This window comes from Melospiza georgiana, chromosome 8, assembly GCF_028018845.1.
Source record: "Melospiza georgiana isolate bMelGeo1 chromosome 8, bMelGeo1.pri, whole genome shotgun sequence".
Lineage (NCBI taxonomy): Eukaryota > Metazoa > Chordata > Aves > Passeriformes > Passerellidae > Melospiza > Melospiza georgiana.
In genome coordinates, this window is record NC_080437.1 from 17,277,800 (window position 1) to 17,302,407 (window position 24,608).

Here is a 24,608-nt window from a genome sequence, read left to right on the forward strand (position 1 = left end):
AGAGGTTTTGTGAGTCAAAGCCAACAGCCTGTGTACAGTGTAGCCAGCCAAACCTGAATTTTGCGCCTGAGAATGGAATTTGTCACAGCTCCAAGCAGTTTTTAATGGAGCTTCTTATTAAAGTAAATGTGAAGGAAATACCAGCATTTCAGTATTCCTTATCTCTAATAACTTATTAAAGCTCCATTCAATGCCTACTATTTCCCTTCCTTTCTCCCATGGGCAGATTTTACACACAGTCTGGTATGGAAGCATTAGGAGTTCAGCATCCTGCAGGGAGACACTGGAGCTTTTAAGAGGTGGAGGTTTTTGCATGTTACAGAAAGGATCAGGGTGACTTGAAAATATTTGTTTTGGTTTGGAGGGGATCTTTTGAACTCTTCTCTCTCTCCTCTGCTACAATTTTGCTTCTCCATCACATAGAGAATTTGGGCTAAGTGCTGTAAATTCTATTATTTTTACTGCATCACATATGTTGCTTTCCTAAGTTTGTGTTCATATTGTCTGCAAGAAAAATTACTGTTGACATTGATTATTTAAATATTGATAATAAGCTTTCAAATTTCCAGACAAATCTATGTGGAAAACTCACAGGTTGGTGCTTTTTCAAGCTCTGGCCACATTTTAATGGTATTATTTTTAACCAACAGAGCCAGAAACTCTTGCTTTAAAGTAGAAAATGTAGAGTTAGTTGTATGAATCTAGTAGGTGATATCGATACTAGGAATAAATAGGAGGACCCTTACTGTAGTGGAAGGAAAAGTAAGACAGTTATTGTCCATGAAGACTCAGTGATAAAATAATCTTTGAAAAATATGCCCCAAATACTAAGCCTCAGAGAGAATGCCAATAGCATCTGCCACTGGAACTGGAGGGTAAGACTGCTACGTAGGAGGAATGTGTAATAAAGAGATGCTGTAGTATGGAACTTGCAGGATGTTGCAGCCTCATCAACCAGCTCTAAGTACTGGGTGTAGGAGGCCAAACCAGCATTTGGTGTGATTCAAATGATGCACTTAAGAAGGCCTGGGGTTTGGGAGTGCTGTGATGCTGCTGAGTTGGGAGCTGAGCTGATGCCAGTGCCCGAGGTTAGGGCACTACAGCTGCTTTTCCCTTGCATGGTTGGAATGAAATTTACAGTAGCAAACGGCTGCTTATCAATGGATAATTTCATGTTGTGTCTTATCTATTGTTTTTAAAAGCCATAGTAGATCAGAAAACTCATGGCTTTATTTTTTCTTAGACTTGGAATGTGCATGCCTTAAATAATGTAGGTTTCTGGAACTGGAGTTCCTTGTTTAGCTGCATTTGCAAATCTACTGAGGAAGCACAGACCTGTCTTAGCTACTGTTTATGTTGCATCATGTCGTACTTTCTGTGCTTGGCTTAATGAAGATAATTAACTTTGGGCCAACAAAAATTATATTTGCTTTGCTTTATTTGGTGGAGGAAGAATGCTGCTCATTGTGGAATGCTGGATAAGGATAATGGATGTTATAGTGCTTAGTATTTCTGTGTCTCTTTGTAGGATAACATTAAAAAGCATAATAGAGGCTTTATTTATAAGCATAAAGTGTGGTGTTATGAAGACTCTGTAGCAGAATTACAACTCAAACTTGAAATTTAGTGAGACAGCTGCAGCTCCTTTCACTGTAAAGTGGATTTGATTATCTTGTTGCAACAGAAGTAAATGAAATTCGTGTTACATTAGAAACTTAGTAGCTAAATGGTCCTAAGTGACATCAATTTATTTAGAGGTCTAAAAGTACACTGAATTTATATAAGCTACTGAAATGTGGGCAAAAATCCAATGTTTATTTTATGTTCCATACAAAAAATAATGTCCAGAAGTGATTTTGTCATGATTTCACTGTGGAAGACAGAACTGAACTGTAATTTTACTTTTTCAACTAAGTCTTGCTTATTCAACACTGTGAGTGGGATAGCTGTGTTGGATGGTAATATGTGTAAATATGTTGGTTTAATTTAATAGTTCTGGAGGAAGGCAACAGGAAGGCAACACAATAGTCTGGGTAAGCAATAGCACTGCAAACATGTCGCAGACAATAGTCGATCTGTCAGCTGTGAAGAGCTGACTTCCAGGCTCCATCTCTCTAAGGGTGGGAGCTCAGTGATCAAACAGACACCAAACAGGATGGATAACAATCAAACAAGGGATTATTTTTTTTAATGTGACATTTTAAAATGATTAAAACTACTTTTATTTAGGGAAAAGTGTATTTGAGTGTATTTAAATTCCACATTTATTGTTATCAAGAATTAAATCTGTTCCAAATATACTTTAAAATAAAATGCCACTACGTGTTTGCCACTAAAATTTTAGCAAATGAGGTGCTGAACTGAAACTAGCACTAATGAACTGGAGGCCTAGCTTTTGACAATAAGTAGAGTTTTTTAATTACAGTGTGGTGTAACTGTTTTGATTGTTCCACACACTTTCTCACCTTAGAATGAAAGATAAAAAAGCAAAAAATTTTCACATTTAAATAATAGCCTAGGAGTGCAGGGGATGAGGTGCCTTAGTTCTAGAAGCATTAAGCATTTACTTTTTTTTTAAGTACCTAAATAAAATAAGATTGTATAACTTCTGTCCACATGCAATCTGAGATTAGTATGAAAGTGAAATTCTATTTTAGAAAACATGCCGTATCACATTCATCATTTTCTGGAAAATAGTCCGGATTATTTAGTATAGTAATCTTAGGCAACTAAGCTCACTAAAGCTGAAACACAGATTTTATGAGTACTCAGGGAAATGGGGGTGGGGGAAAGAAAGGGGTCTAAACATAAAGAAAATATTTTTGGACATCTGGGTGCCTGCAAATGTCATTGGAAGGGAGAGCCGTAATCTCTTTAAGGGAAAGCAAGAGTTGAATGGAATTGAAGTATCAGATTATGTATATATTTATGGTATCTCCTTATTAACAAAGCAAGAAGCAAAAGCTTATGTCTGAGGTTATAATATATTTTGTTGCAGTACAATTCAGCCTGTTCCCATATGCACAGCAGAATTGTCTCTCCTCTTCTCTGAATGCTGCACTTCCAATGACCAACACAGTTTTTGATGAGTGCTGGTGTAATTGATGATGGAACCCATACACAGAAACAAAGTAAAAAGGGAAATTTTGCAGAGTCAAATAATTATTTAGAAACAGCTGTAGAAGGTTAAATAAAAGCTTTTTGATAGTAGTTGGAGGATGAGTGACACTGTGCTCTATTTTTACTTCATCTTTGATATCTACAAGGAGGAACTATCCCTTGGAGCATGTGTGAGAATTAGGATAGTGTCATTTGTCCATTTTACAGATGAGGAATTGGAGCAGACAGAGATGAATTCATTTGCATGAAGTTGCCCTGAAAGTTGGAAGACATGATGGTTAATCCTGCTAGTCTGTCTAGACTGGTGGTTGATAACAGCAGTGAGAGAATTCAAAATGTGACTGCACCTTGAGATTCCCAGCAACCTCCTTGGGGTTTAGGTGACAGTGAAATATTTTCATGTCTGGCTGTGTAAGAATAGTATTTTTCTGTATGGATTAGATATAAATAGGATATAAATAGATGTGGGTAGATAGAAATAAGAAGGATGACAGTATAGAAGCTGCCATGTTTCTGTTCAAATTTGGGTTTTGAATAGGAACTTTTAGTATTTGTATCTTCCATTTCATTATCCTCTCTTCCCCATTTCATGTTATTTGTCTGTCTTGAGTTGAAGTGATGCAGATACAGATTTAAAGGTCTTTTGTCCTCCAGCAAATTTCCTTAGTACAGAGGATCACTGAGCAGGGTAAGAGGACAATTGATTTTGATTAGGGAAGAGCATAGTGATAAGTTTGATTTGCCCCAATTGCATTTTGAGCGTCTTGTTTGTTGATGAAACAAACTAAGTGGTTATCAGTTTTGTACCATGTTACATCAGCTGGTTTCTTCTGGCAGAAATACAGCAGTTCTCGTTCTGTGTCTGATTCTGAACATGGTGCTGGGAATGGTCAAGCTGTGCTTTTACCGATGGGCAGGCTGGTATTGTGGTTCTGGGGTAAAAGAGGAAAGCTGTGGCCCTCAAGTTCTTAGCAACTGTAGCTATTTGGATTCTTGGATAGGAAGAATCAGAGAGGCACAGCACATCCTACTATGGCCACGGCCGCCTCTTAAAAAGAGCTGTGGAAAGAACGGGAAAGGATTTGATGCGTGTTGCTAAAATCCACCAGGTGAGCGGTTTGCTCGCCCAGACGATTTCCATACTCGGCACCCTGGGGAGTTCTTTCCGGGGAGGAGGGCTGCGGGCGTGCGAGGGCAGGGCGCGGCTGCGTGGTGTCTGCGGTGCCGGGAGGTGGCGGAGAGGCGCTGGAAGCCGTGGGGCGGCCCGGCGTGCCCCGCGGGGGAAGCGGGCTGTTACCGGAGCGCGGCCGTGGCTGCTGCCGGCCCTCCCCGCGGGGCTGAGGCGCAGCGGCCCCTTTAAGGCGCGACCTGCCGGGGATCAGGTGCGCGGCCGGAGCGATGACGTCATGGGGCGGGGCCGCGGCTCCCGCTCGCGCTGCCCGCGCCGCGGGACGGGGCGGCGGCGGCTGCGCACGTGCGTGGGGCGGCGGAGAGCGCGCGGGGCCGCGCGGGCCGGGGCGGCGGCAGCGGGGCCGCAGCAGCAGCGGGGCCGGCTCGGTCCGGGTGGCGCTGCCCGCCCGCCCTGTGAGCACGTGAGAGGTTTTCTCCTGCAGCAGGCTAGGTGGGAAAAATGTGCTGTGTGCAGCGTGCTTAATCCTTTGCAAACTTAATGGGTGTTTTGGGGTTTTTTTCTGTGATACGGCCATCCATCATGTTGTATGTTTTATTTGTGTTTACTTGTTGAAACTGTTGCTTAGGTAGTAAGTGAACAGCAGGCAGTGCCTCAGTTGATTGTGTTTTCCATGTTGATGAATTGTGCTGTGTACCTACTGTCCTTGATAGAAAGTGCTGCGCGAAATTTGACTCTTTATGCTTGGCTAAACTAAGGCAAATCCCAACGCTAAGGTTTGGACTAGAGGAGGGATGTCAGATGTCTTCCTCCCTTGCAATGGAAGGTTATATCCCCCCTGTATGGAAAAGAGACTAGACCTTTTGCCAGCTAGGTGGAAATGTGGAAGCCCATGTGGAATTTACACCGCCTAAATATTTGTATGCACAGGAATTGTGTTTGCTGGTTCTGGAGAAGAAAGGCAAGGGATTGCTTGTAGCTTTTTTTGGGGCTTTTGTTTTTGTATTTTTTATTGGTTGGGTTTTTGTTTTTCTTTGTAAGGTGATGGGAGGCATTGAAATCTCTTTGAACATTCATTTAATCTTCATGATAAACAGACTTCTATATTTGTAGTTCTGATTTCTGGCTAATAGGTTCACTTTTCACCAGATAAGTTAAAATTGGCAGAAAAAAAAAAAAAATCCCTGCTCAGGGAAATCATGATGTGAAGATAAAGTTGGCAGGAGGACCTCTGTAATTTTCTGGGTGGCAGAAGGATATGACCAAGTAAAACATGGCTTTAGCAGGCTTGGTTCTTAAGACTAGAGAAAAGTCTCTTGGGCATTGTCATGCTAAAAATGTAGGCTAAGTTTCCTTTGAAGTCCTGATTTGGAAATGCCCATGTCTACCACATCTAATTTTTTTGCATTAGATTCCAAAGTCGATTTAGTCTCTTCTAATCTTGCAGAGCAGGGTTCTGGAGTAGGTCTTTGTTTAAATAAACAAAAATACTTGTATGGATGTATGTATATGCTCAGAGATGTGCTATTTTTGCTTTTGAATGCATACCTCTGAAGCCATCATTCTGCAGGTTTCTTTTTTCTATTGTCTTGATAGCATTTCAGTCTAATCAGTATTCAATGGGTGATGTTTTTGCTCTCTAAATTTAGCTGCTGATGTTTATATACTACTTGGTATTCTGTATTGGTCTTTGTAGAGGGCATCCTGCATAGATAGATCAGCCCCAACAGCCTTTGTCCTGGAAAATGCATCATCCCAAGTGACATATTAACAGTGGGCTGCTTAAAGGGATGGATATGTTAATCTGGCATCTTTTAAGACCAGTGGAGTCTTTAGGTCTGTTCATGTATACTTGCTCTGTATCTTGTTAATGTATACTTGTGCCTTACACCTCGGGGAGGGGAAAGGGAGTGAATGACACATTTTGCTAGTGTTTACTACTCATTTTTCTTTTTTTGTCTCCCATATTTATGCAGACAGTATGGGTGTTGTGTCAGAAGCAGGTTTGTAGTCCAGGGAGACGTTCCAGCCATGGGACACCAGGCTAAGGTGAACAAGTAGGTAATCCAGGGCATAGCAGGATTAGTCCACAGGGTGAAATCCAGTCAATTACTTTTCTACCTTAAAATCTCTTTAACTTTTAAGTATATTTTTTCATTACAGCACCTATTACTGTGACAGATGTGACTTTCCATAGATTTTTGGCAAGTGGCTTACTGTTTCCTCTGGATGTCATCACCTATTTCTTCCCCTTCTTGTTCATATTTAGCATCTTAAGCCAGTTTAATTTCACTGGCTGTGAAATAAACAATAGTCATCATAAGATGTGATTGTGTATATTGTTGAAAAAGTCACTGAAATGTATCTGCAACAGCTTTTGTAGGTCCATAAAATTTTAAGGAATAATGGCTGTTCTAATGAAATTATTAGAAAATATTTCATGATGAAAAGAAAGCTGATTCAAGAATTGTTGTTACTTCCCCTCTTCTCTCTAATGGCACATTTTCATAGAAGACTTAGTTTTATGAATTGCAAATATAAGTTTGTTTAAGATACTAATTCCTCCATTGTGATTGGGAGGATTCCTGGAATCATGTGTGGCACTGACTTTTATTTTCAGCTCTTCAGTATTGTGGCATGGATTTAAATGCTCTTGGGAGTTCCATGCTATATATGTACATCCTGACTGCATATCAGGCTGCCAAGGTTCAGTCATAGGACAAAAATAAAACAGAAAATAATTAATGCAGAATGTGGAATTGTGGAAGAGAATATTTTATGAGTCTCATAACCTTCTCTATTACTATGGCTTTGTGATCTTGTTTTTTCTGTTAAATTAAGTGGTACGAAAGTAAAGTCAAACAGCCAAGCTTACTTTCATTTGGGTTTCACAATGATGCAAGATATTTTCCAAAGTGAATCTTACACCTTCAACCTGTCATCTCCTTTTTATGTCAGATAAGAGGCTGAAAAGCACTGGTTTTATTTGATGCAGGCATGTCAAACCAACTTGCACAATTTCCTTTCTCAAAACTCTTTGCAAGCCTTTTGTCAAGTACCACAGCATTGCTAAGATTCAAGGTTTACAGGTTGCGTGCTATAATTTAGGGTCACAAAATGATGTAAGTTCTTGACTAGTGTAGGAAAAATGGGTACAGATTTATCACTCCAGTTATGCTGGTTCTGTGCCATATGTGTGCTTTATGTAGGAAAAGTTGTTTCCTGATTCCTGACTTAATCAAATTATAAATGAATTCCTCAATAACGTGTGATCATATTTAAACCACAGGAAATGATTTTGTACCATGCCTCTTAAGGCATAAAACTCTGTGTATGTGTGTCTTTCCCAGCTGCAGAGGTGACAGGCGACTTGTCTTTGGCTTTCAACACAGCATGGCATCACAGTCACTCAAAGAATGTGCTCATGCTTTGACCAAGAAATTTAATTTAGTGCTTTGCGTGATTAACAGGCATCTATAACCTGGTGTCTTACTTGCAGTCAGGAAGACCTTTTGCCTTCTCTTTTTGATAGGGTATTTATAAAACATTCTTTGGCTTGGGTCCACTTACTGAGGTGGAAGTTACAAAAAGCAGGATGGATTAAATGCGTTGCGCTGTGTTTGGCAGTCACTGGGAGTAAGTATGCAATAGAATTGCTTTTCTTATTTTTGTGGTGGTTTTGGGAGGGTAGTAGAAACAAGAAGTGCAGTTATTTGTGGTATTTGTGGTGTTACCTCTGTGGTAAAGAGTGGTATTTAGATTCCTGCTTGTCTTTGGTAACTTTTAAACCCTGGCTTTTGTAGTCTTCGAGACTTCCTAGTACTACAGGTAAAACTAGTTTGAGTCACTCTTAAGAGTTCCTAGATGTAGAAAGTCAAATTGCTAGCAGGATATGTTCATAGTAATATGCTGAGGGTATTAGCACTTTGTTTTTCTCCCAGTATTTATTTTTTGGTTTTTGAGTCATCTGCCAAAAGAAAGACTAGTTTCGATGAGGAGCACTCTGCCTTCTAGCACATAAACATAAGAAATAAAATAGCTTTTATCAATTAAGGGGAAAATATTGAGTGTACATACCAACTTTTTACTCTTAAGATTATAAATGAGCCAGATTCATTTGTCAAGTATAAGGTTGTAATGGAATTATGACAACAGTACTCCTGATAGCAATGACTGGACATCACCTATGAAGGAATTGTTTCCACTTTGATGCTCTCAAGCTTTTTTTTAAACTAGTTTAGATTTTATTTGAGCAGATGTAGTCTAAACTAATTTAACTGGTTCTAGCACCCCAAGTTGCTCCACACAGAAAATACTTGTGGAGGCTATATAGGGAACATTGAGGAGCAGATCTGACTTCAAACCACCCTGGCCTGTCTTTCCACCTGGCTGCTGTTTACCCTGACCAGGTTGTGTTGCTGTGTTGAAGGGTTGCACAAGGATCAGAATGAGCAGTTGGGAGGCTGATGGAAAGTGGGGGCATAAAAGCTCTGTCCTCACATTAGTCAATGTCTGGGTAATCTCTGAAAATATTTCTGACTCTCTTTTGGTAGCTATTAAAACAGCTTGGTTTGGTTATTCTTTTGTATGAGAAAAGGCAAAAAAAGATTTTTGTTCATCTTGTAATTTACAAGCTATTTGAATAGCTCTGGATTACCTGACTTTAATAAAAAACCAAGTAACTGGGATGGTAAGACAAAACAGAACGGATTTCTGTTTTTAAATATGAGTCCATTTGATTCTAAGGTTATGTTGATGAAGTAAAAGCAAGATTTTGCTGTGCCTCCCCACTCCCCAGACCTTATTTAAACAGTTGTCTTGCCATGTGGAAAAGGTCAGCTGAGTACAGCATATGTATTTGCCCAGTATGTTTGAGCACATTGCCCTGAAGTTTGTTAAGACTGTTGTTAGATTTTTTGGGTTTTTTTCCATCCTCTTGAAAATTGCATTGCTGATGTGGTAACATGAGCTTCTCTTTCTTAACCCACCTTCTTCACCCTCCTCATACCCAAAAATGAAATTATAGATGGTCACTGCTTTCTAGCCACAGAATTAACTTTTTTGAACTCAGAGATTTTCAGTGAAGAGGGCAAACATCTGTTTTCAGACTTCTTAAAATCCAGCAGATGCATTCTCCAAGTTCAAACTAGGGTCCCAGAAGAATGTACTTACTTAAATGAAGGAGGCTAGGAAAGGTTAACCAGGGGGTTAATTTGCACCAGTTGTTTTGAACTGATGTCTCCTGGAGTGCAGCTTTACTGTGGCTGCTTAAGGACAGGGCAGGGCAGGTGGCTGGGTCTGGAGTGGGTGCTCCTGCTCTCTCCCTGTTCAGCTCTTAGCTGAAGTGGCTCCTGGAAGTGGCTCACAGCTCAGTGCAGTTCGTGGAAGCAGTGGGAGCGTGAGGCTGGGGAAAGTACACAGCGTGACACAGTCTGCTGTTTCCTCAGTGCAGTGGAACTGCACCTTCCGTCTGTGCTCCCGACTGCTGCTCAGCCTTCTGACTGCAGATGGAGGGGCAGCTTTGGTAGCTGGGTAGGAGGATCTAACTACAGGCCACTGTCAAGAAGCATTGTTCACTCGGCCTACTTTCCTGCTTTTGAGTGAGAAACCTAATGAAAAAATAAAATTTCCATTGGTAGAGTTGTTTTTCGCCAACCGTTTTTTGCTGTCCTGTTTGTTATACGTCATTTTGCAAACTTACCAGTGTTAGCATAAGGGGAGTGGAAGGGGCCATGTGATGATGAACAGACCCACCCTGGTAGCAGCTGTCAGCTTGGCACAGCTGTGTCATAAAGCATACTGTAAGTTACCTGTGCTAGAAATTAGTGGCTAGTACATCTGCATGGTGTCTTGACTTTGGTGGCAAAGCTCATAAAGAAGCTGCTGTAATTACTGTTTCTCTGCTCTGCAGTTTGCTGGTCTATGTTATGCCACTTAAAAGTGCATACTGCAGGACTACTCTGTATTTTGAATAACTGAAATTTTAAAAGTAGCCCAACTTCATACTTTTATCTTCTGGTTATTTTCAACCTACATTATTTTCATGAGGCAATTTGTAATGTGGTCCTACACTGGCTGCCACTTGCAGAACAGAGCATCAGATGAGAATAGTAAGAACTGATCTGTGGAAGTCTGGCAGGATCTTCTGCAACCAGCTTCTTTGTTGGCAGTCAAGAAACTTCATATTTACCACGTAGCATTTATTCCTGACAAACTTCTCCGTATAGACAAACTTAGGGTATTTAAACTGTACTAAGTGTGCTGACATTTACAGCTCGATGAGTGGGAGTGCTGTGGTGGATAATTATGTGAAGGTGAAGGGAAGGGCTAGCATAGCCTTTGCTAGGTAGGAAGCTAAAAGATATGCAAAAGCAGAAGGAGCCAAAATCATGTGACTCTGCAGACATTTGGAAAATAACTCTTCAGGCTTAAGAGAATGGTTGTTTCAGCTCTGTCATCTATACTTTGTTTCTTCAGGGTTTTTTTTAACTTATGTTTTTGTAGTTTTTCTTGGCTATCTCTCTTTGTCTTGCCAGCTGTGAAGGTATGCTGTTGGCATGCATGCTTCTAACAGATGGGGTTATTTGTAAATACATTTGCTTCAGATTGCTATGTCTGAACCAAAGCAAAAAAGCAGGGAAGGCAGAGATTTCGGGCTTGTCTCTGTTGGTTTAGTTTGCCTGGCTTTCCTGCCTCATTGCTGAGGTAGCTGTGTGGATGGCTGTATAATTGCTACCATTGCTCTCCCAGTTTCCCTGAGGGCTGCAGTACTTGACCAGAACAGTTTGAGGGTTGCTGTGCTGTACTAATTTAGATGAAATGTTAGAAGAGTTGAAATGATTCCCCCCCCCGCCCCCACCCCTTTCTTCCTGTTCCGTGCAAAGTGTGGTAATTGCTCTGAATTCTGTCATGGTTTGGTGGCAGTGAGTCAGATTCTTAGCTGGTATGTTTGGCAAAGTTTTCTTTTGCGAGTGCAGTAGCACTGTTGTTCCTCAGCTGGGGACCTGTCCCCCTGCTTCTGCTCAAGGCATGGAGCCCTGCTTGCTGTTTGAACTGTCAGACCCTCATCAGCACAGAGTGAACTCTTATTTTCTGTCAAATGCAGAGGGATTTGTTTCAGTAGTAAAACACTATTGTCCTTTGCTGCTGTATGATTCTGAAAAGTTTTAATTATAGGTGTGATGGAAGCAGAACTGATCTTGCTTTCAAGAGAGCATTTAGAAATAATTTTCATGCTTTCATCATGCACTGAAGTATTGAAGAACTGGTTATTGTTTAGACAGGTAACTGGTAGTCTCCACTGTCCACATGCTGAGGGACTGTGCAAAATGATGTCAAAACAGGTGTTTGAAAATGTCCAATTGGATCCAATTGCCATTGGATCCATATTCCTTCAGTTACTCAGGTATGTGTGGACACCTGAAGCACTTTATCAAAAAGCTGAAATCGAGTTCTAAAATTATGGAAACTAAGGCAGAAGCAAATAGGAATTTGCAAATATCAGTACCACAAAACTCTTGATGTAACTGATTTAGATGCTTTTGCCCTTTTGTGAGCATTGGCCGGCATCACCTCATCAAGGAAGTCAGTGGAGTCATGGGGGATGCATGAGGTCTTTGTGTCTGAGGAGGAAAGGCAAATGCTTTGTGCCTTGGAAGGAGGAGGACTAAAGGAGTGTAGACGCCAGTGTTTTCTCTGCAAGGGTGCTTACCAACCTTGGGTTGTTGTTTTGTGGAAATAATGCCACTGTACTCTTGGTAAAATTCTACAGATATTTGAGAGTAAACATGCAGATCCAAAAAATAGGGTGAGACACCTGGAAGACTTGGTCACTTTTTCTGTATTTGGCATATTGCTTTTGCCTGGCAAAAGTCTGTGTTGGTGTTGCAAACTGTGTTTTTAAGTGATTTGGCTTCCTTGAAACAAGCTGTTTGAGGAAGAGTGCTACAGACTTAACATGCTGCTTTAACCACGCACAGCTGTGGAGGAGGTTTGGAGCCCAGCATGATTACTGAACATTGGACTGGTTTTTGTTCACAATTATGACACTGTCAGTGCACTTAAAAAAATTACTTTATTTGAAATTTGCTTACACTGAATCTTAAAAAAAAGTTGTGTAGAAGCATCATAAAGGTAAAACTGCTTAGAGTATTGTGCTTTTGCTGTATTTTTTCCTTTCTTGTTCTCCTATTTTTATCCCTCCAAAAGTCTATCATTATGGAAAGACATAGTTAAAACTTGGCTCAGCCCCTTCTGTCCTGCAAGACTAAATTGTTCTTAAGGCAAACCAATTTAATTATATTCCAAATGCTTCCTTTTTGCATTGTTTGTTTCTGTTAGGTAAATGGTCCCAGTGGGGGATAGTGTCTTCAATTCCTTGTATGTCCAAAGCATTATTATGTTTCAATCTGATTCTGTTAGCAGTATATTGTGCTGGGGCAGCAAGACAATGGTGTACATTGCTTTGGGTTTTTTTTGGTAACATAACCAAAGTTTTCTCTACAGCTATTTTGGTCTTGGATGTACAGTAAGTCTCCCTGTCTGTGCTCTAAACGTGACCGTGTTAGAAGAACAAATTGATGCTGAATGCAGATGGCAGCCCAGTCCTGGAGCTGTACTGTAGGAGTGTCTGGGAATAATTGTGTAGTAATGTTAATGCTGAGCTTATGGGAGGTTTTGGGCATAGGAAGCCGTTTTTCTGAACAAATTTCTTTTTTCCGTGATCTGTATCACTGGCTTTGGGGATGGTTCCAGGAAGTGTCCTGCAATAATTGTTCTTTGAAAAACTGCTCTTAAGTTTGTATTGCAACTGCAGGGCTGTAAACTGAGGGACCAAAACTGAATCTATCTTTTGAGTCCTTTCCATTTTTTTTCTGTTAAATGGTGACATGTTGCTCCTGGTTATCAGTTTCTTCTACAAGAAAACAATCCTTGACATTTAACTTCAGAGTCTGCAGGAGCCTCTCCAGTTCACTTGTCACACTGAGGGGAGCCCTGCCTTGCACAGGCAGGCTGCTGCTGTAAAATGAAGTCATCCCTTGCAGCCCTATCTCCCTCTCCTCTGCCCCCAGTCTGGTCTCTTTTATAAAAGGGTTTAGAAAACCCTCCTTGCCTGGCCCTGTGTCCAAGAGGAGTGAGCAGGGCTGGGCCTCTGGCCTTATCTCTGTTGTCAGAGCTGCCTGCCTGGTAGGTGGCAGCGGGGGCAGTGCTTTTCAAATGAGACTTTCCTGTGCTTAGGGAGGCCCTTGTTTTTTTGCTTTAACAGCTTCCTATTGTTTGAAACAGCAGGTTATCCCCTCCCATGCTATTCTAGCTCTTTCCTCCTCCCTTAAATAATATTTCTGTGCAAGTGTTAATCAGAGCAGTTACTCTCACAGTGAGTCCTCAGTTTTCCTAGCTCACTCTGACTCCAGCTTCTGTTGTGATACCAGTGTGGAGTCCACACAATAAATAGAAAGCAGCTTCTGAAGGTAGGTCTTTTTGATTTTTAATTCAGCATCACCACCACTGTGATGTGACTGTTTTGATTGAATTCAGGTTGTCATAGGAATTCTCTCCTACATATGGTACCAAAAGATAGAAAATTCTGCTTTTCAGTGTGGCTGACTTTTGTTTCTAAGATACAAAGAAAGAGTATTGCTTCACTTAGTTAATGGTTTGCTTTTCAGTGTTCCAGTCCTGCTAGCTAATGGTGTTTCACGTGTATACTTTGTTTATGATGTTCTACCTCTGTGAAAGGTACTTTCTAAGGCATAAACTGCCTCTGGTCTACCATACCATAACTTTTTGTCTGATGGTATCCATGATAAATTTGAAGATAAAACCCATCAGAATCTCTTCTCACCATATCAATTGTTACAGCTGGAAAGGATGTTGGCAGTTCATTTCCCATCCCACTTATTGTACAGTTTAAGAATTACTTAGTCAGAAGCGCTTCAGACTGCTTTTTTGATAAGTTAGATGTGGTTTTCCTTCCCTCTACTTGTTGGATCCTGTGTGAGAAAGTTGATAATGAAATGAGGTACTAAACATATGCAGAACTTTTCTATTATTTTAATGTACTGATTTGTAAAAGTAAACTTGCTTTATCTGTTTTCCTGATCCCCTGCCTTCTATCGAGTGTCTTGTTTCCAAAAATAGTAATAGTTTTGTGATTGTTTGAAGTCTGTCACTACTGTTTCATACTTTTTGCAGTTCAGCTTAGCAAAAAGCATGTATTTGTTTGAATTTCTAGATTGAAAAAAAAAGAAACAAAAACCCTCACATTATTTTGATATATTTGGTGACACTAAGCAGAAGTTCTAATTCCACAAAATTACAAGTCCAGTTCTAGACTTTGTCATCAGAGAGGGTGAAGGAGGTGGAATAATCTATGTATCAGTTCCCATACTTGGCATTCAGTATAATAAACATTCTGCCTGTTCTAATGCATTCCAGATTGTTTTGAAGGAATGACTTCTCAGGCAGCCTAAAACAGACAAGAATTACAGAGACATTGATTATAATCTTCAGAGGCAGGATTCACCTCATCTGTACCTGGAAGATGAAGTCCCTATGTCCTTGCCCTAACTATAACTTCTTGATAAGCTGATTCAGGTCACTAACCTAGTAGGAAATAAAGCAAACCCCCTCCCCCTCTCTTGCCATCTCTCCAAATGTGCTAATCTTGTAAGCTGAATTTGCTTCTGTGAGCCTAAGTGTGAACTGCCTGCCCCAGAGCAGTCATGGAGGGATAAGTGCCCTCTTCACACTGCTCTGGTGGCCCCAAGATTTTGGCTTCATTTGGTTATTTAATAAGGTTCCTCTCAGAGGCTGTCTGAGATTATACATGCTCTTTCTAGAACACTGTATTTCATGGGAGTTGGAGAAGCCGTAGGCTTTCTTATTACTATTATTATAACTGACAGTTCAGAAACCTCTTGGGGTTTTTTGATGGAGAAGTGTTGCAGTGGATATGCAGAAGTTTGTGTTTTCTAAAGTTGTTAATTTATGATGTAGTTATGCCTATAGGTTATGACAGTGGTCTCAAGAGTTTTAGGTATGTTAAAATCCCAAACAGGATGATTCCAGGTTAAAAAGTTGTCTGTTTAAGGCCAGAGAAACATGACAAACAGCCTGAGGAGTGAAGGAAGCAGACTGTGGTGGCTGTCAGGTTGAACAATGGTTTTGGCACACCTGCTGCTTTGCTGCTGAGCTTCTCTGTGTGCTTGGCAGGAAAGGAGTGATTTGGAGGATAACCAGATAGTTTTGTAGATGTTTTTGGTATGTTTCCATCTTCTCTGAGGGAGAGAAAACAGAAGCACTTGCTTTATAATGTAACTAATGGTTGGTTGAAGACTGGAACCATAAACTTTTGGGGCAGGATTTAGTAATGCACTTAGAAATGTGGAAGTCAATATTTTGCTAAAGTTGAGGACCCTTAGAAGGGAGAAGGGAAACTGATTTACCATGGGAAGGGGGAATAGTTGGATATAGTCAAACCAATGTGTTAGAGAAATTTATACTCATACTGCTCCTCTGAGTAGACATAAACATAATCAAGAAGAAAATTAAGAGAGCTGAAACAAATGCATTTGGAAGATGTTTTTTCAGTATGACAGTTTTTCAACTCCACCATGTTCCAACTGATATTATTCCCTTGACGCTTCTCCTAGAAGTTGACACAGATGTAAGATGTGAGACCAGATTACCAGATTATGGTCATATTAATGGTCTTTTTAAGTGACTGAAAAAGCTGGAGAAATTTCCTTTTAGTCTAGCAAAGAAAATGCCTCTAATACTGTACCTTTTTGCTCAAGCTCAGAGCAGTTTAACTTCAAATTGAGTGAGCTCAGTTCCGATGGATGAGAAATGTAAGATTTTTCCAGATCATCCACTTACTTGCACGTGTGCATGATTTATTTTATTTTCTTAATTACAGAGGAAGGATGCGTAGACTCCTAATCTGGATAAAATATTCTTATTTTTTCCTGTTTCCCTTACAGGTGTGTGTATAAGGAAGTGTTGTATAAGACTTGTAATGCTGGTTAAGCAAGGGATAATAATTATAGTAACAGTGTGTCTGAATGCTTTTGTCTAGTATTGAAGGAAAATTTTGTAAATTATTTATCAAAAAAGTATTTATCTTGGTGTAATAACATAACTGAAAATACCATTGTGGTGTGGTAACCCTTGATAAGGATAGCTGTTACAGATGTTGCTTTCCCAGATGTCAGGTGAGTGTTCCTTGAAGCCCAGTTATTCTAATGGGAGAGGACTTCTAAACAAGACAGTGTTTGGTTTTGTCCTTTTATTGCCTTGCTGGTGCTCTGGATCTGAATTGTTTTCTGCCCCAAGTTGCTAATGCAACAGTTGCATCTCTTCAGCGGCTTTTTATGTTGCCAGCATATTGTCTGGGGAATTCTGGGGAAACAAGTTCTATTGTACAACCTTACAATGCCTGTAGATGTGAGCCTGGAGCAATATCAGCTGGTCTGGCACTAACAGAATTTGGCAAGAGGTGTGGGCAACATGTGACTGCTTTGCAACTGGAAGGTGAAGATTCTGTCCTGTGACCAGCTCTAGGGGATCCCAGTGTACGGAGTGGTGGCTGTGTAACCTGTACAGGAGCCTGCAGGAAGAAGCAAGCCTTAGGGACCATTTTGGATTGCCATGGCAGGATATGGACTCCTCCACAGTTTTTGAGATGAATGTGCCTAGCCCTTCTGCTGTGGTGAATTCCCAAAAGACTGGAAGTATTTTAACATCAGAAAAGCCGTATTTCATTTAAATAGTAATAGAAATGTTACTTTTTTAAAAAGAAAAAGTTAAAAAAATCTAGAGAATACAAAATGGAAATAGGCTTGTGTGCAAGTTTCCTGTTACCAACTATGTCTTGCTTGCCCAGCCTGTCAGTCACTGAGTGGTCCCAAATATCTTACTGGAAATTTTGTGCTAAGAGTAGCCATAGCACACAATCCGTGGAGCTTTCATCTTTGGACAACCTTGGTATCTCCCCAGGAGGGCAGGATAGGACTCTGCCAGTGCCCCCGGGGTGCTACATGGCATAACCACACTCTTCAAGTGTGGCACCCATAATTAAAAGCCAGAAACCAAATGCTTACATAAACATTATCATCCTGAGACCCAGTTAGTTTCCTGTGTCCTACTGTGTGTGATGGAGTGGAAGAACCCCTAAAGCTGCTGTTGTCTCTTGCCTGAAACCTTTCCCCAAAGCTTCTCTGTGTTCCAGTGCTGTTCCCTGAGGTACTTTGCTTAGGGAGTGGCACACATCATTGTAGGCTGGGCATTTTTTCTCTGTGGTGGAAGAAAAAAGATGAACCGAGTACACAGAATAGAAGACATGAGCTTAGGAAGCTGTGCTTTCTAAATTTCATGTGTTCTGTGCTGGAATAAGCCAGAAGCTGCTTAATCCTTTGTGTTTAACATTGCAGCACTCCTGGGAGTCCCTATTTAAAGGGTATGTGCGTTGTCTTTGGTTTCACATGTGATTTCAGCCAGTGCAAGATCAGATTTGGGAGAGCAACAGAAGTAGCTGCTTGCTTTTTTTGTAGAGCTCAAACCCACAGAAACATTGAAAAAGTTGAATTACTGCTGAAAGGAATTAAACTGAATCTCTAAAGTAAAAGCATACTTTTTTTACAGTGCAGGTTGAAATCTTATTGTCTGATGTTGAGCTAGACTGCAGTTTTCTCTAGATACTTTTTCACTGTTGAAATTAGTAGCTTTGACATTTGTTGTTGGCTGGGTACTTTGCAGTCCTGTCAGAACAGGCCTCCTTTTTGTGTATGAAAGCAGGTGTAGGTATCCTTAAATTTGCTCCTTGTCAATCTGTTTTAAAATAACAACAGCAAGAAGTTTCATTAGAGGTGTTTTCCTTTCCACATGTACTAGTTGGTTAAATGTATTACAACTTTCCTGGGCACCTTCAGAATAGTTTTAATTATATCTTTAACAGGTTTCTTCAGTTGCTAAGAAAAGAGCTCTTGTGACCTACCTCTTCATGGTCTTTTTCTGCCAATGAGCAACCCACAGATAATCTGGAAAGGCCCCTTTCAGGGTATATAATTTCCTCCTGAGTGCTTCCTGGGGCTTGGGGTTTTTTTCTGGCTGGGAGATGTTTTGGTTTTTTTGGAGAGGTAAGGGGATTTGGGTTTTTTGTTTAGATGAGTTTGGGGTTTTTTGGTGGGTTTTTGTAGGGAGCTTCTGGTGCCACTCAGTTGGGTCATTTTATTGCCAGGCAGAGAAAAAAAAAATCAAAGCTGTTGACATCATTCTTCTTTTTCTTACCCCAACACCCAACTGATCTGTTCAGTTTGTATTATACCGCATTTGCACAGCTTCTGCTTCTGTGACCCATTAGGACAGAGGCTGCTTGTGCTTAACAAGAGTCTCTTTCATGCTTTGTGGATCTCTCCAGGCCACAGCAGGACACAAAATAATCCCTTTTGCATTTGGTGGTTTCACAGTACTTTTCTGGTGAAGACAAAATAATGTTTCTGAATGAAAACAATAGCATCATCTCCATAAGCCTGGTTTTGATAGAAGGAAATTGTTATTGTTTCTGCATCTTATAAAATGAACAACAGTTTGTTTGCGTTTTCCTTCCTCAGCCCATTACTTACAGATTTTAATATTTTAAAATCTTGGAAAGAGTGTTAAAAGTTTTTTAAGTCAGTATGTAATTACGGTAATGTCTGTTAAGACTTAGACAACCAGTTTTTTTGAATCATAACTTAAAAATGTGTATTTGTATTTTGAATTCAGTGAGGCCAGATTTTTGTGAAAGTTCCTATACAATCTCATGGCTTCACCTTATTATTAGTTCTAACATAAAAGATATATATTTCAGAAAACGTGTTTGTACAACAATCTGCACACATGAAGCTTTCATTTTTGTATACTAGGCATATATTATCTAATGTTTGACCAAGTATCCTTTGTCTATTTTAGCCATCTACTCCGGCTTTCCCATTGTGAGATCTGTTAAACTTGACTTTAAGGCTTTTTTTTACTATCTTTCAGAAGATGTTTTATGCCAGAAGAATTCAAGCAATTTATATGTTTGTAAGGGGCTTCTCAAAGAAAGTAAAATTCTGAGTAATGGAGGTAGCTGAACATCCTGTTATACAAGGGTTCCTTTCCTGTGTTTGTAGAAACCATTTAATGACTTTGCCTATGTTTGATGTTTTAGCTCTGAGTTCAGGATTGTTGTGCATTAAGTTGTTATTATCCTCTTTCTTTCAAAACTCAGAGAGCTGTGAAATGGCTCTTTAGTTTTTAAGGTCTGTGGTGGACGGAGTCTGCAGCTGGGCAGAAGCACACAATGTCCGTGGCTGTTGGATCAGCCAGCGATGGACTGGCTGGCCAGGTCTAGTCTGGGGCTGCAGGACCCACAGGGAGGCCATGGCAGCATAATCCAAACACTTTATTTGCTACTTTGGGTTGAAAAGTCTTGAGGTATGGTCATGTCTATTTGCTGTATATTCAGGAAAGGATAGGACCCAGCTCATCAGCTTGCAGAGACAGTCTTTTCCTCTGATTTCCCTCAATGCATTGGTCAGATGTTTTCTTCTGCTGGCCTCCTACTTGTACAGTTCCACTACCCCTGCTTGTCTGTTCCAGGTTGTTGGTGAGATGTTTGGTGCCATTGCATATTTTCCCCAACCTGTTTGTTTTACTCTTCCATATGCTATTAAGTGCTGTTGGATATGGGATGTTCTGATTAAGTAAGCTTTTTCTTGTGGTATGTGCAAGTGTTTTTCCTACTAAAGTTCTGAAGTCTTCATTGAGTTTCACAGCAAATGCTTCTCTATACAGAGCCAAATGAAGCAAAAATGAGTTTCCCTGTTCTTATTAGTTATACTTATTCTTCTAAGACTACATAGTAATGATCTTAAACTCAGTTTATGCATGCGTGTGCACACTCGTGATTCTGCTGAAATGTTATTTATAGCTATACAGCACAGATGATTGCTTAAAAAAGAAGAATAATCAGCATGTTGTGCATGCTGAGAGCATTTGCTTTATATCTTTATGTGAAGTATGAGTCTATATAATGTTCTGCAGTGCAGCAGTGCTCCTTCTGCTTGTCAGTTTTAGTAAAACAGGAAAAAAATGATGTAAGCATTTAATACTGGGACCCAGCAAAGGCACTATAAACTGCTGCTCACTCTACCTTTACTCTGTTTTTGTGAGTTCCCCTATACTACTTTAATTTTGCACCTTGGTGTGTTATTAGTCTGTCAAGAACCTGAGAGTTACAATCTGTCTTGGTACATGATAATGGTGGTATAGATAAAACACAAAATACAATGAACGAATACTTTCATTTAGAACTATTATCTTAATACCAAATACTGTCCTGAGCAAAGAAGGAGGGAATAAATGCATTTATGGTACTAACAAATGCATTATCTGGCCCCAGCTGTTGATGACAAGGGAGGTGGGAATTGTCTGCCCACCTCTGGGGAAGTTTTCACTAGCCAGCGTTGTCAAAAGGTCCATTATGTGCATATTGAGGAAACTGATTTCTGCCCTGGATGGCATCTTTCCCCTTGAGCACTACTAGAAGAGAACAGTGCATTGCAGATTTTGACTTTGAGATTCTTAGCACATCAGCAGAAAGACCTGTTTTTCCACCCAAACGCTGTCCATCTGTTTGATCACAGTTTGTTGCTACTCTCAATGTGTTGCTGCCTTTGCTTAATCGTTGTTGTGTTTCCTTTGAAACCAAAAGTACTAATGGAGCCAGACTTCTTCTGTTTGCCTGTTTTCCTGCAAAATCTGTTTCTTGTGTGGTTGTTATTCTGTATGGATATGTGTGTATTTCCACATTCAAACAGATCAGAAATCAATGGTTTATAATAGAGTTTAATAGAACAGAGGGGTTGGGGTGCTGTAATGTGAACAGTGTATGATTTAGGAGTTGATTGCTACTGCCTTCTGCTTTAAGCAAAAAAAGGTGTGAAGATTGACAGAACTCACAGTTACAACACAGTAGCAGTTACAGATGAGGAAGAATTTTTCTGTTCAGCGGTGAAAATCTGCAAGGTCAGGAAAAGAATGGCAGCAGGATTTTAGGATTTAAAAAGCTACCAGTCATTAAGCCATATGTTGTTGAATACTGCTGACTACTTCTGGAATCTTTTAGGGCTTTTAAGTCATTGTTGGACTGGAATTCACAAGCCAGAGTGCAAATCTCTTGGTTTTTTGGACCAGTGCTGTTATCAGTGGAAGAGAGATGAGTTCATTCGTTAATAAGGTGCCATGTGAAAATGGGCCTTGAAAGCTTTTGGCAATAGCTGATGGCTGTAAAATACAGAATTTTGCAATCAAAGTGTTTATATCTGGAGACTGAATCAAATACTAAATTAATCTTGAAGCTTTGGTTTGGAAAGTCAAGGTAAAGATTTGGAAAGAGAATAACTGGTAGCAAGAGGCTGACTGAGCTCTTGCTTGAGACAAACCAGAACCTTCCATTTCTCCAGAGGGTTGACAGCTGCCTATTTTTCATGTTTTCCTGTGTTACACAGGATTGATTAGTGATATTTAACTACTTTTGAGCAATTGCATAACATTCGAAGCTGCTGTGTTTTTCCATTTATCCAAATTCCACAAGTTCCATGCAGAGTGGGATGAAAAGCTGATTTCACTCTACCCTTGTTCCTTGAGAAATGTCTAGCACCAGCCTGGGGTAAGGTAGAGTGTTTTTTAAATATAGGCTTGGGAGAATAAAGTTGTATTTCATATAGAAAGAAATAGAAAACTTGAGGATAAGCACTTTGGAAATCCAAGTGAGTTAAAATGTAGGCTTTTATTATCATGTACAGCGGTCTTAGAGCTGAACAACTGTGAAGGGTAGATCTGAAGGGAATGCAGATGGTTTTGAAAGGATTTGAGTTTACTTAGGATTGGGCAGACTTTCTTAATTTTATATATATTCCTTGCCTCTCCAACTATCAGAGAAAAGTTGCTGATACAAAAGGGTTGTGTAACATAAAGGTGGCTGTGGCTTCCAAAGGATTTTGGAAGTAAAACCGGTGGGCTCACCTGCCTCCATTCCCTGTAACCTCCTAAGCAAATTCATGTGCTGAAAGTACCATGATGCATGAGATCAATGGTTATTAATATACTGCTTTTTCTGTCAGTAGAACCATTGTCTGGGGAGCAAAATGTGTTTTGGCAGTAAGCCCCACAGAAAGTAAATAATGTTGCATTTGCATCTTTAAGTCTGACCCCCACTCTCTCATTGTTTGCCTTTGAACAGACAATAGCAGTCTTTAAGAAGATGTGCTTTATTTTAGAAACTTCTAGATCATCTTACAGGTTAAGTAATTGTTGATCAGAAAAGGCTGTAATGCTGGCTTTAGATATTGAGAGTTGCATTTGGGCTTTTAATTTATTTCTTAATTATAATTTGCCTTTGAATGTTGTGCTGGAGCTCCTTACCAGATAGGTTTTAATAGCTTTTCCCATTATTTGAGAGGCAGCTGGATATTTTGAGTCTTCTTAACTGTTTTATGAAAGTCTGGACACAGCTACCTTACTGTCTCAATAGCTGTATAGAAAAGTGACATACTTTTCCATTATTCTGAACACAAGTCTATGTGGTTGTCAGCACAGAACACAGGTGTTTATCAGCTGATGTCCTTATTTCAGAACGGGCTGCAGAAAAGGCTGCTAAAACTGTAACCCTGGAGGAGAATCTTCTGCATTTCAAAGCCAATGGCTTTCTTCTGGGTTTTGGTGGTTGGGGTTTTTTTTTTGTTTTTTTTTTTTTTTTTTTCCTCTTAACTGTGAAAGATGCTCTTTAAATAGATTTGGCTGACTGTCAGGCTTAAAATCAAATGATTCAGATTAGGTAAGTGTTTGCAAGATTTCATTACACTGCTTTAAGGGGCAGTCCACCAGAGTTTTATAAAACCTACTAGCATTTTGGATGAGGAAGTTGGAGAATGTTTTGCTGTAAAAAGAATGTTTTCATGCAGTATAAAGCTGTACTTGACCCTAGCAGTTTACAGGGTCTCACTTTGGAGTGTTTCTGCAGAATGTGATCTCTCCATGCCTCTTGTTGGTCTGAGCAGTTAACAGGAATGTTGAGTAGGTTGGTTTTCATGTTTCATGGTTTATTGGTTGTTGGTTTCAAAAGTTGGTATAAAAACATTTTTTCTTCATAAAATTGTTCAGTTTTTTTCCTTTCTATGACTGTAGAAGCATTAAGTTGTCTATAGAAATGGCAACATTGCTGCATTGGGGAAATGCATTCCTAAAAAGTGATTAACCCATCAGGATTTTGGCTACAGTTTCTTCTGTTGGTTGATAGGCTGTATAAATACAGTGGTAATGACCAAAAATAATGTTTGTTATGCTAGATTAGTTTGCTATTCTGTCTAGTCTTATCCATTCTTGTTTGCATTATTTTGAGGTGATCTCTCAGAAATGGCCTCACTGTGTCTTCTGGAGAAACCTGTGGTGTTAGATCAGATTGCTGTATCAGTACTCTCTGCAGAAGCACATCCATGGGTTTTGGGAAGCATGTTTTTAGTCTTCAAAATCATTTTGATTGTCTTTATCAGTTACTTGTTGCCAGACATTTGGATAATTTGCTTCTAGTAGGTGGAAGGATTTCTTTGGTGTCTGAAAGAGTATTTATCATAACCTTAGCAAACTCTGTTTTCCAAAAAGGCTCTGGGAAGTTAGCCTAAGGTCCCTGGTACTCAAAGCTTTGTCTCTACAACACTAGGGACTGAGAATTGTGCAATAGCACATGGGAAACAAGGAAGAGCAGTATGAGTCTGTTGGGGGCACCAATGGCACTGAGGTGCTGTCACTTGCAGTTCCTGGTTCCTCCCAGTTGGCACACGTAGCACAGAGCCAGGTAATCAGGTTGTTCATTTAAGAGAAGACTGACAGATGGGTGCAAGCTTGACAGCAGAAGTATTACAGACTCTTCCCTGCCCCTCTCTCCCAGCAGAGCCATCAAGGCTGAGAAATGCATGCATAAAGCAGAATTTTTTCCCCTCTGTTGTCCCATTTGTACTGTGAAAAAATTCTTGGCAACAGAGATGAATGTAAATCTACCTTTTTGTAGTTGCACTTTATTGTCTAGGTGAGCAAATGCATCTGTCTCATATTTCTGGCTAGCTAAGAATCTCAAAAAGAAGAGACATCCTCAAGAGGAGGAAATCATCTTCTTTTGCTTCTGTCAGGTCATTGCCCTCTTCACTCTTTTCTTCATCCAGCCTCATGGTTATTTGGTATTGGGAAGTTTTCCACCCCTCTATTTTATTTCATTACCTTCAAGATTGAATTTAAACTGACTTGCAAAGCTGACTATCTTTTGGGTTGTCTAAACTAA

At 40.0% G+C, this 24,608-nt stretch overlaps 1 protein-coding gene across 7 annotated transcripts in view; it reads left to right on the forward strand.

Moving 5' to 3' along the window:
* Positions 1-24,608, forward strand: part of USP54 (ubiquitin specific peptidase 54) — a 91,441-nt gene that overhangs the window by 16,762 nt on the left and 50,071 nt on the right. Inside the window, exon 1 of one of the 7 annotated variants that reach the window (XM_058028667.1) lies at positions 4,692-4,741. The exons of 5 other annotated variants lie outside the window; for them this stretch is intronic. The gene's annotated coding sequence lies outside the window, so the exon portion shown is untranslated. Of the gene's footprint in view, positions 1-4,691; positions 4,742-10,774; positions 10,794-24,608 lie in introns of those variants that run through there. One more of the 7 variants, XM_058028669.1, reaches the window with a different exon arrangement.